Here is a 17,788-nt window from a genome sequence, read left to right on the forward strand (position 1 = left end):
GAAAGAAAAATAAAAATTGCACCCAATTTATTTCAAACCCCTAATGTATAGATAGAAAAAGAGTAACAATTGAAACATCATTATTCTTCGGCCTTCATTTGAGTTGGGACCTTTTAAAAATAATGACTTTTCATAATGTATTTTGTTAATTTATGACCTCACTTTAAAGATCTTTTAAAAATTATATATCTCTGCGTAAAAAAATAATTTTTACATATTTTGATCCACTATATATATCCTATCTTATTTTAATAAAAAAAAAATTGTATGATCTTGATTTACACACAAATGCCAAGTGCATCACATGGTACACACATATGCATGTTCTAGTGCCATATGTCTATATATTCTTTTAAAACCAACTTGGGTCCAGTGTTCTTGAGCATTGAACCCGTTGGGATTTGGATATGTGTCAAATAATTGTCACATGACTATATCCCAACAGATCTAGTACACGGGAGCACTAGATCCAACCTAACCCAATTCTTTTATAATTTATTTGTTGGTGTTTGTGTTAATTGTATGCTCATAGAAAATTTAAATACTCTTTCTATGTGTGGTACAAGTCTATTTGACATACAAAATTACTTCCTTGCAATTCCATATCACAACCTATAGTAGATATTTTAGATTTTTTTAACAATTTCTGTGTCGATGTAAAGAAGGGCACCAAAATATGCTTTCTTTTCCCTTCCATTTGATAATAAAAATTGAGTTAATTGAACATACAACTGATCTTAATTTGGAGTGAACTGATGTTTGGCACTAGGAACAAAAAGGTTAATCTTCCTATTAGTCATATTTCAGATTATTAAATAGTCACACATGCTTCGGAAGATCTCTGATAATGTAAAACAATGCTCATTCTTGGTCAAATTCCAATATAGGTTTTAGTTGTGGCCACCATGTGATAATAGTGTCTTTTGCAGCCAAACCAGCTAACCTTTATTAGAAATTAGAATCCCAAGCAGTTAAAATAGAAACATACATCCATCCCACTTTTTTTTCGAATCTTTGTTGTTATTTTGATAGGAGAATTATTCAATGCTAGGGTAACTAATTGTCATTATTCATCTAAAATTTTTTGACATCTATTTTATGTTTTATTATGAACAAATAATAACAATGCATTGATAAGTAGATCTCCTAGGTAGGCTATCCAAATTTGAATGCTCGAGTCATGCACATACATGACAAACAAGATATGAAACATTCATTTTGCGTCCAAAACAGAGAAAAAAAAAATCTTCAATTTAACAGCTTTCTCTTTCTTTTCTTTTTTTTTTTTTTTTTTTTTTTTGAGTGCAAGAGTGAAATATTAAAATAATAAAAGCTAATAAAAACAACCCAAAATCTGTAGCAATAGTCCTCATCAACACTCTATTTGTTGATATATTTAAAATCTTATTGTCATTTTATAGAATTAATATTAGAAACACCGTGATCATGTTTTCCATATGCTTTTTATAATTCTGCATTTGGGATTTTGTGAATTAGAAAATGATAAGGACGTACACAATGTACATTAACAGATTAACTACAGAAAGTAAACTTCTTATTCTTTTTTATTTTCATTTTTTTCTCTTTTTTACCCTTAGCATTTTTTGCACATAGGATTTTTAAAATTTTTTTTAAAGGAATCTTGAGTCTTGACACCTATATAAGTTAAAAGAAGACATAAGTCCTAGTGAATACTTAAATGGTCAAATATTTAGGTTGACAAATCCATGTGGAGGTTTAGAGTACTAATATTCTCACATAAAACCAAACTCACAGAATTCAAAAGCTAGCTATTGTAATGGTTATTATTATATTGCCTATGAAACAGACTAAGCCACGAAATCTATTTAGGTTAATTCCGGTAATATATAGGTGTACGAGATGCGAATTGCCAAGGCCAGAAGGGCAACGATGGATTCAAATGGTTAGGTGGATGAATACTAATGAATAATGATTAAGACTGAATGGGATCATTAATCATTTTCTTTTTTGGTAATTCAATTGTTATGAGTAAGGGAGGAGGATTCCAACCATACCACTGAACGAGTAATTCTTAGGTACTCTCAGAGCACGGATAATGGTGCTCCCTCCTCTCACATTCATGGTGGGGTCCGCTCATTAAATTCATGGTAGGATCCACCATTAATGTGAGAGGAGGGAGCATTATTTTACTATACTCCGGGACTACCCAAGAATTTTCCACCACTGAACTACATGATTCTTGACATCATTATTCATTAATTACTTTCTAATCAAAATACTTAATACATTTTTCATTCTTTGATTGAAGTTATTGTCGTGGGAATAATCATTAATGCTTTATTTTTAATTAAAAAATATTCATTAATTGTTGCGTGTATCATGGTTCTCTTAGCAATGGAGAATAGACTATGTTATTGAGTTACAAGACTTTTGAAAAACTTTTTTGAGTTATCAACAACACATAGAATGTGTAATAATCAACAAATAACATGCATTAATTTATAAGTTATAACTAGTGTGAGTCGACTTTGTTTACCAAATTTCTTTGTTGTGCTAATTATTATTGCATACACTGGATTATACATTGCTGTATACATTTTAGCTAAAATTATGTTTTGAAAACACAATCCTACCCCCCCCTCCTCGACCCAAAGAAAAAAAATGTGGGGCCCCCCTGGCCCCTAAAAAAAAAAAAAAAAATTTTGTTGGTTACATATTTTTTATTTCTAAAGAAGTGCCTCCCTCTTCCAAAAATTTAGACCCCTCCCTTTTAATTAGCCTAGCCCAACTGGCAACTACTCAACTAAAAAACTTAACAAAAATAAAATTTTAAAATAAAAAATCCTAGTCAATCTAGTATTAGAGTATCAGATGTTCTAAATGCTAAATATTTGTATTTAGAACACCAAATACCAAAAATACTACTATATGAGACATTTCAAATGTTATATTAAAGTAGTAAGTCTTGGTACGTGAAAATGAATTTTTTTGGCAGCGACTGATGCTCTTAAGAAACAATATTATTCTGTGTTTTTTTGTCATTGTTGATAGATGATTGCATCTTAATGTATTAAGAAATAATAGTTTTGTTTATTTATCTTGGTTGATAGTTTGTTAATATCATATGAATACCTATTTGTTTTTTCCCCCTTACATTTCGGCACATAACAAAAATTATGTTTTCAATAAACAAATGAAAACATAATTTGATTTATGTGTCTTGTACAAACAGTGTGTAAGTGTGCGTTTGGCTCCAAACTAAAAAATTAACTTATTTTACTATTCAACTTATTTTTGCTACTATTTCTGGACCATATTGCACTTTTTGATACTATTTATGGGTCTTACTGTACTATTTCAGCTAACTTTTACTTTTATTTATAATATTTTCAACAAAAAATTTTCAATTTTAACAAAATAAACGGATCCCAAACAAAATACTGTAACTATCACCGTTTTTTGTGCTAAACGTGTTCATCTCGCGCCTAGTGTAAACACTGAACACTGGTCCCAGCTTAGATGTTTTCTATTCCCCGGTGGCATTTGGTGCATGTGGCATCACCGACTAACCCGCGCCATGACACCAAATCCAATGCCGGCAGAAATATTGTAAAAATGTTGTTTTTAGTTTTACTGTTCACCTTTCAATAGAACCGACACCGTTGTTGTCGTAGCTAGCTGCGCAGTTCCCATTAACATGAAAGTTGGAGGCCACGTCCTCGTGTTCCACACTAGTTTAACCACAACAATAAATTATTTTTTGTGAAATTTATTAACATTGTTAATCATATATATGATGGGATTAGTGATTCAATGTGGTAATTAATCACTTGCCTCTTGGAATCTATGTTCGCTAATCACCAAGTTTCCATCTAAGGAAAAAATAATAATACAGAAAGCTAAGCTAACCATATTTTTTTACTGATTTTGCTCGATCTTCAATCAACAAGCTTTAGATACTTGCTCACAGCTCACCTTGTTGAAGTTTACAAAATAAAAACTATATTCTTTGCATTTGCAAGAGCTAGCACTAATTCTCTGAAATTACCCCATTCCAGTTATAATATATATACAGTATACTACTCGATTCTCAAAAAAAAAAAAAAAAAAAAAGTTGTAACTTGTAACATACTACTCCTGTAATTGATCGGTAATTATAGCTCCAAGGGCACAGGGTATTAAATTAAATCAACTTCTCTCTCCTTGAGATCAAACTCAAATCATTTAATAATAATAAGTTAATAACAATAGGATTTTACTATTCTTTAAATTTATAAATGTGAATACCTAGTAAAACTAATTAAAAAATTATAGTACTATAATTATCAAATATATATTTTATTCGCTAGGCAAATATTTATTTTTCTTATATGTTGTTCTACTCTTCGATTTGTTTATACATACACACTACACAGTTGAATTCTAACTATATATATCTTGTCATTTAGCGTTTAACCACCAATATCTTGGTTGAATATCTGATTCATAAACTCGCAATATATTTATCGGTAAGATTGAGATTTTAAACCCATTGATGTCTTCTAGAAGGGACTAGTTAAGGACCATATCATGACCTGCACTATCTTGTGCAGTGTGTTAAAGCAATGTTTGGCAACCTACCTAAATTTAAGAAAAAGGAACAAATTCATAGAATTGAGACTTATTTATAATTTGATAGATGGGGTCGGGGGATGTAAGCTCTATATGTTTTAATTGAAAATATCATGAGATACTAATTGAGTGACAAGGTTTATGGCCATCTGGAATTGACACTTGAATAAATGATTTCCAAAAAATCAATTTTACATGCACGAGCCATTTGTAACATCAAAATGTATCAAAATTTTCACTTATATCCTTCATATTAGTACATAAAAAATTGTTAATGCTTTTTTTTTCTTTGATCATACATCGAGGCTCGAAGTCCACACTAAGTTATCACTCAATTTATTCTAACCCATGATCAAAGTCAATGGATAATTCTAAGTCTGTAATAAGGAGAGAAATGGCTTGACAAGTAGGGGAGTGTTTTTATTATTGGTTGAGTTGTTAGCCTAGGTTCCTCAAATGTTGGGGGGGGGGGGGGGTGAGATAGAGAATGTAAATATTATATATATTTTTTAAATGTGAGTTGTATCTTTTTTTCGTCCACTTTTAAGAATGTCTAAAAAATTGAGTGATATTAGAGATGCTACAAATTTTATAGTATAGGTCTCACAAGTTGATGTATCGCCAATCACTAAGAAGAATTCAAAATTCAAAATACTCATTTATTATTTTGTAATAGGATTTGTAGTAATTTTAGCATGTTCTCCAAAACAAATATTATGATTAATACAAAACCAACTTAATCATCTTTAAGTGATTTAGTGATATGAAAAACTAATAATAGTTTAGTTTTTATTTATATATATATATATATATATATATATATATATATATATATATATATATATATATATATTAACTAAATATTATTTAAAGTGATATTTAAATGTAAAAATGTCCATTTAAAGTTATCGCTGTAGGCGCCTAACTATATTAAGTTAGTCCTGTGTTACCCATCCCCTTGATCAACGTGTTAGCTTAAACCAAATGAACGAAGGATTTGACTCAAGTCAGACTGGCATGCATAACTTTTCATTTTATTTCCTCTCAATTTCCCATTAATATAAATTGTCATCAACTGCATTAAATGCACTCAATTATCGTTTACCTTTCCAAGAAAGAATCTTTCCATTTATAGCTAAAACCATGTATTACTTTCATCTTAATAACTTTTGAGCTAGAAAATAAAGCCAAGTCAGCTGCAAGGCTCAAGGCAAGCCTTCTACCCAATGTAGAAGTATTTTGAACCTTTCAAAGATCTATAAATAACCACACCCTTAGTAGAAACCATGATTTGTAAAGTAAATCAAAGACATTTTTATTCCATAGAAACCAAACCATACACATTACAAAAGGGGGAATTAAAGGCTTCCGGGTAACCCCCCCCCCCCCCCGCCCCCCCTACTCCCCTCATCCAAACTGGCCCAAAGGGACAAGAGGCAAAAAAAACAAAGAGTACAACTAATTTATCTTGCCTCATCACTCACATTGTGCCCTTCTTTATCTCACTCGCTTATCTTTTAAAAGCATCCCATCAAGCATTCACCCATCAAATCTCATTCTCTCCTTTCTAAGAAAATTTCTCCTTTTGTTTATGGGAAAAGTTGACGAATGTTATAAGAGCATTTGTTAAATAATCATTTTTAGAAAGCTTTTATGAAAAAAAAAACCATTAATATTTTGAAAGTTTTTTGAATTTTTTATAAAAGTGATATAAAAACTTTTCTAAAATGGTTAATTAACAATTGCTCTAAAAAAACCTGTTAACATGACCATTAACTTGAAAGGTAAGCACATTTATTGATTTCAACATCTTTTTGATAGAGATTCTCGCAAACTAAGTTTCTAGCTTGATTGACTAGAACGTGTTCTCACTGTCAGGGTCTGCCCTAGGTTTAGGCCAATTAGACCATTGCCTAGGGCCCCTTATTAGAGAAGGCCCCAAACTTGGGAGCAATATATATATATATATATATATATATATATATATATATATATTTTATATATATAAATATTTTTGGGAGATATTAAAACATTTTAATTTACATTTTTTTCACTATTAAGAAGACTCAAAGAATTAAGTAATGCTAGAGATAGAGATAAGATAAATTTAAATAAATAGGTCTTACAAATAGATATGTTACTAATCACAAGTAACTTTTATTTATTTAATTATTTTTATACAAGATAAAAATTCTATTTTAACTTAATCTAAGTGTACATGTGTCCGAAACTCTTTTTTAAAAACTTAAATCTCGACTATTGCCTCCTGCACCCTACAAAAACTTATACTTGTGAAGTGATCACTGTACCAAGAGTGCGTGGTGGTCTCCATAACTTTATAATTTGATATGACAATGAATATGATAGGTGAATTTCAACAAACTATTGAATACATTTTTGAATGAATATTTGTGATTGGTAATATATTTTTGTAATTATCATGTTGTAAAATTTTATAATATTTCTAGTATTTTTGTAAGCCTTATGTCATTGATCACATTCATTACAACACCAGTTTGTAGTAAAATTTGTTATAACTTTAGCATTTTCTCAAAAAAAATCATATTAAAAAGTAAAAAGAATGGATTTTAAAAAAATTATTGTATAAAATGCTAGTTAAATATTACTTAAGTGACAACATAAATGCTCCATTTGCAAATTTCGCCTTAGACCTCCAAAACATTTGGGCCGCCCTGCTCATTGTCTAAACTTTTCTGACTTTAACTATTTGAGCACTAATCTGCAGAATAACTACGCTCAATAGTTTGTATGTTGTTGAATACTTACAACACCACCAAATGCTTCTCGATGTTCTTTGCTTAATGCCTCAATATGACATCGTGACACTACTAAATGCCTCCCTCCTCGAAAAAATACCCGGTATGTTGCCACGCCAAATACTTTCCACCACTGTTGACTGTCGGATCTAGCGTTGGTTTCTATTGCAAAAGTAACCCTTAAAAACTGTAGGATAAGTCTTGCGTATTATTATTTTCACTATTTTTTATGTATAAACATTTTTATTCATGCTTACTTTATAACAGGGGCGACGCCACCTTAAGGCCAGGATGGTCCCAGGACCACCCTAACCTGAATTTTATATATATATATATATATATATATATATATATATATATATATATATATATATATATATATATATATAATTTAAAGGTGTAAACGCACTTTTAGTCCCTACATTTTGGCCCTATTTCTATTTTGATCCTTACATTTTTATTTTACCACTTTTAGTCCTTAAACCAATTAACGTGTGTTATTTTAGTCCTTACCGTCATTCAACTAACAGAAAATGCTGACGTGGCTAACGGATGAATTAAAATATTATAAAAATGTCACATCATCCATGACACATCAGCACGTCAGCATTTTAATTAATAAAAAACCCAAAAAATAAAAAGCTAGGTTCGAAAATAAATAAAAATTTTAAAATAAACATTAATCTATTTTTTTTTTTTTACTTTTCATTTTTTTTTCCGTAAGAACCTACATGCTCAAGCCCAGAAAATTTCAAAACCAGAAAAATTCACATCTCGGTGGACTTTTGAATCCTTTGATCTTAATTAATTATTTCTTAATCTAAATGAAGAACACACAAGTAAGAAAAGAAAACAAAATCAAAAGCACCCACATCACAATAAGCAAAAACTTAGCTCTAACATTCCAATTTTCAAAAACTTAACATCAACCATTACCCAGCTCTAACATCAACCTCACAAAAACTTAACCTTTTTCCATTACCCACATCACAAATAACCAAGAATCCAGCAAACCCAAAAGATCTAAAATACCCACAAGAAAAACAAACCAAAAAACTCATCAATCATCAAATCTCAAAGGCTAAAATAACCAAGAATCCAAGCTCCAAATCCCCATCACCGAAAAAAAGCTGCTCTGCCGTGGGCAAGATTCCAAAGCACATTGAGGATCACCATGGGCTTCGAGTAGACCCATATGCAAACACACACAAACCCAAATGCAAAATCAACAGATCGACGAAGGATGATGGATGAACGGAGCTGGGCTTCAAAGATGGGTGAGGAGGATGATGAATCGGGTCGGCAATGGTGTGTGGGTCGGCGATGATGCGTGAGCTTCGGTGTGATGGTGCGTGAGCTTCGGCGATGGTGTGTGAGCTTCGGTGGCGGCAGTGAGAAGGATGATGAATCAGTGAGAATGATGGACGAGGAACGGCGCAGCCTAGCGAAGGCTCTGGCACTGCACGAATCGGCGTTGATGATTGGGTTTTCTCTGGGGTTTGTTGAGGATTTGTGGTCTGGAATTTATGGATTTTGGTTTGATGATTGGGTTTTGTTTTGTTGAATGATTTAGATGTTTCGTTGTTGATTTGGTTGGGTTTTGATTTATTGGTTTTGGAGATATGTTTGGAATGGAATTTTATGTATTTAGTTGAATTTGTGTTATGAGAAATATTGGAAAAGAAAATCTTTGAGTACTATGTTCTTCATTTTTGTGATCTGGGGTTGTGTTTTTGTAATCTGGGTTTAAGATCTTGTTTATACATGTTCTTCAACATGATTTGAATTTATGTGTTTTTACGTTTTTAATTTTGTTTTTCTGTTTTTTAATTTTGCTAAAATTGATAAATTAACATAAGTGATGTGTCAAGTGATGTGGCAATTTTTTAATATCAAAATATATTTTTTAATTATTATTTTAATGTGCCGTCAGCCACGTCAGCATTTTCTGTTAGTTGAGTGACGGTAAGGACTAAAATAACACGCGTTAATTGGTTTAGGGACTAAAAGTGGTAAAATAAAAATGTAGGGACCAAAATAGAAATAGGTCCAAAATGCAGGGACTAAAAGTGCATTTACGCCTAATTTAAAAGTTTTTATTTGTCTACCCTTCAAAAAAAATTTGGGAACACCCTCAGTTTTTTTTATGCCAATAAAATTAAATTTTGCTCCATAATTTGTTCTATATTCAGTGGATGAATGATTGCTTGGTTGTTTACATTGAAAGAAATGTAGCTTGTAGCATTGATAATGAGACTATTATGCAACGATTTCAAAATATGAAAACTCATACAAGGCTATTGTAAACTTTATGTATTTGCGTTTTTTTTTTTTTTTTATTGTTGTTGTTGTCAATATATGAATTTCTCTTTTTATTAGATTGTACTCCCTCCGTCCCAATTTGTTTGTCTTGTTTAAAAAGTCAAACTTTTTAAGGGAACATCATTTATTATCTTGTCTGCCTTATAAAAATGTATAAGTTTACAAAATTATCCTTAAATAAATTTATCAACTTTTAAAAAAAATAAAGAGTTATTATTAATGAGGCAACTAAAAAGGTGCCTCAATTAGATTGATTTTTTAAAAAATATTTGTTAGTTTTCTTTTCAAATAGTTTTGAAAATAAAATAGAGGTATAATAGGAATATTAGTAAACTAATAACTTTTATTTTTAGAAACAAGACAATATTTTAGGACATCCCAAAATGAAATAAAGGACAATAAACTAGGATAGAGGGACTATAATTTATGCTTCTCAAGAAACACCTTGAGAAAAATTTCTAAAGCCGCCACTGCTTTATAATGAAAAACTTCTTTTCCATTATTCACACGTACATGCTTAGTTATTATGTTATTTCATTGCCTAGGAAAAACATAATGGTAGCGGCCAACGAATGACCCAATTGCAGGAGTTCTGGACTTAATTTTTCAACAACTTTGGGTTTAATTGTCGACGTATCAAAGTGCGACGTGTCCCAGCCACAAAAAGACCCTTAACAAAAAAATTTATAGTAATATCACAATTAATTCCTCCTAGAGATTATTCAACTTGTGATGATTATGAACAATCTATCTCTGATTTTTCTTCCTAGATGGATTTCCTGAAGGGAAAGAATTAAAATAATTTTTCACTTTTTTAGAAAAATAATTAATGAATTTTGATTTGAATGAGAAGTTGCTCAAGGGTCCCATTACAACTACAAAGCTAGAATGTTTTCCTTACGTACCGCAAGCCGCGAATCGGTTGTTAGTTTAAGGAATGTGAATGCTGCCTTACCTTACCGTTCAATTGACATGTCTAGATGGAAATAGAATATTTCTTTCAGGTTCTTTTACAGCACAGTATACAACAATGCCTAATCTTTCTAATTAAACTCTGATTCACGGGCAAAAAGAACACGTTCATTACCATAGAGAAATATTTTTTCGTTAATTAAATAATGATAAAATATAAAAAAGAGTACACTTTAATTCTAGCCCTAGAATTCTTTTTCTTTGTCCTTCCCAATACTACCACCCTGTCCTATAAATGCACTTGACCCCAAGTAATTCTTTATTTGGTCAAAGCTAGACCCAACTCAAGCAAACATTTAAGACTAACAAATGTACAAAGTATGAAATAAAGGTCTCTCTTCACACTTGAAAAAACCTTGGTCTAAGAAAATAATAGGCAAAGCAGCCTCCATTAGTATAAGAAAGTGTGCGAGTTGCCAAAGGCAACATGGGCAATTGCATGTGTTTCACTTACCAAAACAAAACTGTATGTGTCTCTCTTTTGCCTCTACTTTTTTTTAGTTGTCTTACACTTTATGATGTTAACCTCAGGACAATGCTTAAGTTTATATTTATATGGGGACTGGAGCCCCCAATAAAATAGATATTTAAAACCAAGGGTGGTCACAAACAAACCCTCCTCGTTGCATGCATGGCGGCAGACAAGCGCTGAACACCGTATCTTCCATTCCACGCGATCAAAGGCCTTTTTCCTAACACTTCAAAAGCAACCGATAAACCATTTTCAACTTTTCAACACAAGCTTTGAATGTTGCTCTTTTTTAAATAAAAATTTATTCTCCCTAAGTAATTTCATGTACCCCTAATTATATTTTATCTAGGAACTGGGGAAATGCAAGGGCCAGAACCCTAGCTTTGACTTGGGTTGGACGATCTATAAAGATCAACTTCTCTTGCATTTAATTCCTCTCTTTTGTTTAAGAACTAACAAACATCCCAAGAAGAAAGAGCGGAAAAAAATGGCGTCCATAAGGTTCACTAGCTTTATGGTCATGTTAATTTTGCTACATGTAAGAGAGACTAGCGCACAAACTAAAGGTACATAACTTAATTTCTTTCTCTTCATATTTGTTGCAAATTAGATTTCAGTTAAGGGTTAAAAATGTCTCTTTGTTTTTACTTTTTTTAGCTGTCGGCGAGGTACCAGTAACAGATAAAAGTTTGCTTCCAACAGACAGAAAGAGTCCTATGAATGTGGAAAAGGTATAAAATAAAATTTTCCTTCAGAGTTTCTCTATGTGATCAATGTAAGTTGTATTTTTGGAAAATTGTTATTATTCTAACAGAAACATTTTTACCAGGAAACCTATGATGGTGTTTCAGCCCCGGCTGAAGTTGGAGTTGCAAGACTTATAGGAAGGAAAATGATGATTAAAAGAGTTTTGGGAATAGTGAAAGAGGAGGGTTTGAAAGGAGAGGATTCTAAGAATATTAAAGGTGCAGTCCCTTCTGTTGGAAACTGTAACCATGAAGGGAAGGGAGTTCTTAATGAAAATTGTAAATTGAGAAAAAGAGGTCCTAAACCAGTGGATGTCAAAATGGCAGGTTTTGTAGCTTTCAATGCTGATTATCATGTCCCAAGATCTCATCCACCTAAGAATAATTGAGGAAGAAGAGCTGTAGAGAAGTCCTCAGGACTGCAATTTTGGTTAATTCTACTTTTTCTTTTACGTTCTTTTATTTTTTATTTTTTTTCAGTTTTCTCATTTTGGTTTTGTAAGCGTTCACTTACAGTTAAAACAAGTACGGAATATGATATTTGTATGTATGCAATAGAGGCTTAATGTCTGCAGAAATTTTATGCTAAAGGTGCAAGAAATTTTTCTCAATTTTATCTCTTGTACTACAGTACTAGTGTTATGGCAATAAACTGAATGGTGTGTACAAACGGCAATTTGGCTCAAACGGAAAGCAATGTTATGTTTTTCAATTTGAATATATGGATGATTGTATGCAGAAAAAGATACGCATGCATATGCTTCAACAGCATCGTCCCAGCCCCGAACCTTTTGTTTTAGTTTATAAAATATGTTCTTCCATTAATTGTTTACATTTGCCATATGTGAAATGAATTTTTCCTTTACTTGGCTATTTTTAATTCATAAAGGCAGCAGTTGATACTCTAGCTGATTTATCTCATCCTTTAACTACCATTTCTCAGCTCCTCTAGAACGTTTAAAAAAAAAAAAAAAAAAACTGATTTCTTACCTCATTTTTTTTAAAGAATAAATTCAATAAAGATATAGTATATATCATTCCTTTTACACCCTTAAAGAGCATTTTCATTGGCAATTGTATGTGGCATATGTTAGTATATTTTATCATCAATGCACAAAAAACCCACTCCATTTGGCCTTCTAAACTTGCAAACTTTTTTACAATACTGCTACAGTACCATCTTATATGTAGAATGGTACTGTAGCAGGCTTGTATAATTATTATATTATTTTTCACACACTCTCTCTCCCACTTAGCTATTTCTTTCTTTCTTTCTTTCTTTTTTTTTTCTCTCTTTCATCCTTAGTTCTCGCTCACTCTCTCACATCTCTCTCTCTCTCTCTCTCTCAAAGCATGCCACCGGAGTTGGGTTGGATTCGGCATGGCATGGTCACGGCGTGGTAACGGTATGGTCATAGCGTGGCATGGTCTCGATGGTGGCGGTGTGGGTTTGGGTCAATGATCGATGGTGGCAATGCGGTAAGGTCTCGATGGTGGGTTAATCTGAGTTTATGGTGTGGGTTGGTCTAGGTTTGTGTGGGTTTGCTTGGTCTGGGTTGTGGGTTGATCTGGGTATGTGTGGAGGTGTGGAGGCGTGGAGACAACACCAGTGGAGGCGTGGAGACAACACCAGTGGAGGCGTGGAGATCAGCTTCAGATTGGTTTTGATGGGATTCTGAACTTCTAATGTTGATTTTTCTTTTATTTTGGGTGGAGGTTGGGTGGGTTCCGATGGAGTTTTGATTGGCGCGTTTGGAGATTGGTTTCTAATTTAATGGCTTTTAGTTTCTGATTTAATGCATTTAATTTCTTTTGATTGGGGTTTGTTGGTTTTCTGATTTAATGGGTTTGATTTAATGGCTTTTGGTGGTTGGTGTGTAGCATGGTGGTGGTGATTGGTTTTTGTGGTTGGTGGTAGTGGCTGGTTGGGTTTGGGCGGTGGCTAGTTGCTGATTGTTGGTTGCCAGTGGCCAGTGGATGAGGTATTTGGCTTCGGGTGGATGGTGGTTCAAAGAAAGAGACACCAATGAAGAGAAACATAGAGATGGGAGAGAAGAGAGAGGGAGAGTTTTTTTTTTTCCATGAGAGAGAAGGAGAGTTGTATTTTAATATATTATATTATTTTAATGGGTAATATATATTATTTTAATGAGTAAAATAGGAAAATAAAAGTTGAGATATTGGGAATATTATAAAATGATATAGTATAATTGATAAAGTAGTTTTTTGAGATGGTAAAATAAAATAAAATGATTTTTTTGGATGCAAATGCTCTAATAACACCCAGCAACACCATCACATTCCACATTGAGCGTGGTGGTTAGGGGTGACATTGGTGTTGACGTGTTGTGGCCCTGGTGGGGATCCCAAGATTTTCTAATAACATTTCATTTGCATATATCTAGCATTGGTTTGATTAAGGTTAATCAAATGGTCAAACCTTGCAACACCTTAACAAAATGGAGCAAATGATGAATAAAAATTATTAACATAATTAAGATTTAAGGTTGAATGTTGGAAGTCATTTAATTTCTTTTAGAGTTTTTTGAATGTTGTGAGTTAAGATTGTGTTAATCATTCAATTTGAAGTTTATTATAACCAATGATTTTGAAGTTTATCACTTTGTTTTAAATTTAATTCCTTTTTGTTTGAGATTAGAAAGAAAAAAAATTGCCTGATTTTACATTTTTCAATATTTTTGAAATAAAATAAATTAGAGGGTATTGTTTTCAGAATTTGTGTGAACCACTAAAATGAGAATCCCATATGGCCATATGACCCATACACAATAAATCTCTTAAATAGTACACAATATTGTTTGAGACACTAATAACTCCTAAGGTTTTAATTTTTTTTTTATCAAAAAATTATAACTTCTCTAGGGTGCAAACTTCTGAGTACTATTAGGGATTTTTTGTAGGCAGTACGAAGAAACCAAGAATTATATCCTCTTATATATATAAACTAGCCACATTAGCATTACACTTCCTATGTGTGTGCAAAGAGAGGTTTTTTATTCAATATTTCACCTGAAAAAATATATAGAAAATTGCTTGATATTTTATTTTTGATAATTCAATAATTGAGGGTGGAGCACTTCAAACCCTGGATAGTGCTTGTTGAACTATAAGGCGGTATTTTATATGCTTTAATCATATTAAAGGGATATCTAAAAGTAGGTTTTTTTTTATTAGTGATGGAATTCATAATAAATGTATGTGTGCATGCAACTTAAAACTATTTTATGTGTGAGTTAAAATATATATATATATATATGTATATTCACACAGAGAGAGAGAGAGAGAGAGAGAGAGAGAGAGAGAGAATGATGAGGCTAGGACCAAAAAATGAACACATCCACAAATAAACAAAATAATAGTTTTAGATGTTGTGCTAGTTGTTGGGTTACATGTGTGAGTGAAGTTCCACATTGAATAAAGATAAGAAGAATGAGTGGTTAATATAACATAATTGAGCATGTACCCATTAGGCTTAGGCCTTTTGGTATAAAGTATGTCTCTATATGTTATATTAATTACTCAAGGAAGCTCCCCAGGGCGTTTGCTAACAACAAGGTGCATTTGATGAAGAAGTTGTTTAATCTGAAGAAGGCAGAAAGCACTTCTGAATGAGTTCAATACAATCACAAATCAATTATCCTTAGTGGAAATTGAATTTGATGATGAAGTTCGTGCATTGATTCTTTTGGCTTCTTTACCAAATAGTTGGGAATTTATAAGAATGGTGGTGAGTAATTATGCAGGGAAAAGCAAACTCAATTATGATGATATTTGAGATTTTCTTTTAAGTGAAGACGTTCACAGGAGAGATTCGAATTTAGACAACGCACAAGATCAAGCTTTTGTCATGGAGAATAAGAGCAGAAGTAGAAGCAAATGACCTAATAATAAAAAATTCAATTTAGGTAAAAAGGGACATATAAGAAAAGATAATTGGCATTGGAATAAAAAACAAACTAAAGGTAAAGATGATAAGAATGATAATGAGAAAAATACTACAACTGCTATGATTGCTGAGGATGTTGTGGTACTCTCTGTTGAAGAACAAAAGTGTGAGCATGTTGCTAATAATGATGTTGAGTGGGTTGTTGATTCAGTAGCCTCTCACTATAGTTATCCCTATGAAAGGGTTGTTTACGACATACAAAGTAGGAGACTTTGGTACGATGAAGATGGGTAATTCTAGTTACTCCAAAATTGTGGGAATTGGTGATGTGTGCATCGAAACCAATGTTGGTAGCACCATAAAGTTGAAGGATGTGCAACATGATCTAGATTTAAAGATGAATGTGTTTTCTACATTGGCTATCGATCGAATGGGTTATTGTAGCTACCTTTGTAATGGAAAATGGAAACTTATTAAGAGGTTGTTGGTTGTTGCAAGAGGACATACTTGCTACGGTATGTACAGGACTCATGTGAAGACCTATAAGAAGAAGTTCAACGAGATTAAATATTTGAAAAGATTCCACAGTTGAGAGTTGAGATTAATGGTGTTGATACCAAAAGGGTAAAATTCTCATTGCCTAATAGTGCTTCAGGTGAGGAAGTGATAGGAGATGAAGAATATGAAGATGCCAAGGCTATATGGGATGATGATGAAGTGAAAGACGTTGGAGGTCTTGAGCAAGGGTAGCAATATCCTTCACTAGAAATTTTTTAACCTCATGAGAAGAGAGCTACTGGAGAACATCGAATTGTTAGCTTCAAGAATAATTGGGCTTCTGATGAGGGGGAGCCAAGGGATTAGATTAAGGAAATTCAAGATAAGATTAATTATTTGAGAATGAAAGGCATTGATGATGTGTTCTCAGTGTTGGTGAAGATAATGAAAAATGTCAAGCATGGTGTCTTCTTGACTGGCATGGATTCGAATTGAAGAGTTGAATTGAAAATCTCCCCTCATTGGTGGGTTGGAGGGGAAGATTGTTGGGTGCATCAAGCACCATGGTCCAGTGCATATAAGAATAGAGCTTCTTAATGGGCTTGTCCAAAGTTAGCCATCAACTAGCCACGTGCATGACAACGTGCATAACAAGAATTCTAGTTAAAGTAGTGTTAGGAATTCATATATTCCTAGGATTCATGTGGGACGGTAGACTTGCAAAGCAAGGATTGGTGTGCCGCATAGTGCAGATAGCTGCAACAAGTGTGTGTTGCATAAGAAGAAAAATGTGTTACACAAGAGAGAGAAAGAAAAAAAAAAAAAAAAAAGAGAACAGCCAAGAGGGAGCCAATTAGAGAAAAAGAAGACAGTCAAAAGAGAGTTGTGCATGAAGAAGAAAATAGAGAGGAGAAAACAAAGTGTTACTGCCTTTAAGAAAGATAATTAGTGTGTGTGTGAGCAAAGAAAAACTAGAGATATTTTTCTTTAGCCATGAGACATACACAAGAATTATTGTAATTGATTTGATAATAATAAAATTATTTGGAGTTCATCTCGTGGATTTTTCCTTCAAAGAATGAGGGTTTTTCATGCAAATATTTGTATTTTTGTGTATGATTGTTATTTTGGATTACTAATATTATTGATAATATTATTTAGAACCCAACAAGTGGTATCAGAGCCCATGGTGGTGTGGGGTAAAGGTGGCAAGGCTATCGGGGTTCCTTTTACAGTTAGAGCGGGAATGAGGTGTGTGTACTTGAAGCCCTTTCGTAAATGGAGCAAGACGGACCATTTTGCAGTTGGAGCAGGGACAATATATTGCACCAAGCAAGTCCATAAAGCCTACACGAACGATCTTGGAAAAGACCCAATAAAGGAGTATTATTGACAATGGTGCTAGACAACGATGATGTGCAAGGTTCCCATGGACGATAAAAGACATGCAGGGTTGACACGTAGAGGCTCATGGATGATGCACTAGTGAAGGGAAAGACTC

This window comes from Castanea sativa, chromosome 4 (genome assembly GCF_040712315.1).
Source record: "Castanea sativa cultivar Marrone di Chiusa Pesio chromosome 4, ASM4071231v1".
NCBI classification, from domain to species: domain Eukaryota; kingdom Viridiplantae; phylum Streptophyta; class Magnoliopsida; order Fagales; family Fagaceae; genus Castanea; species Castanea sativa.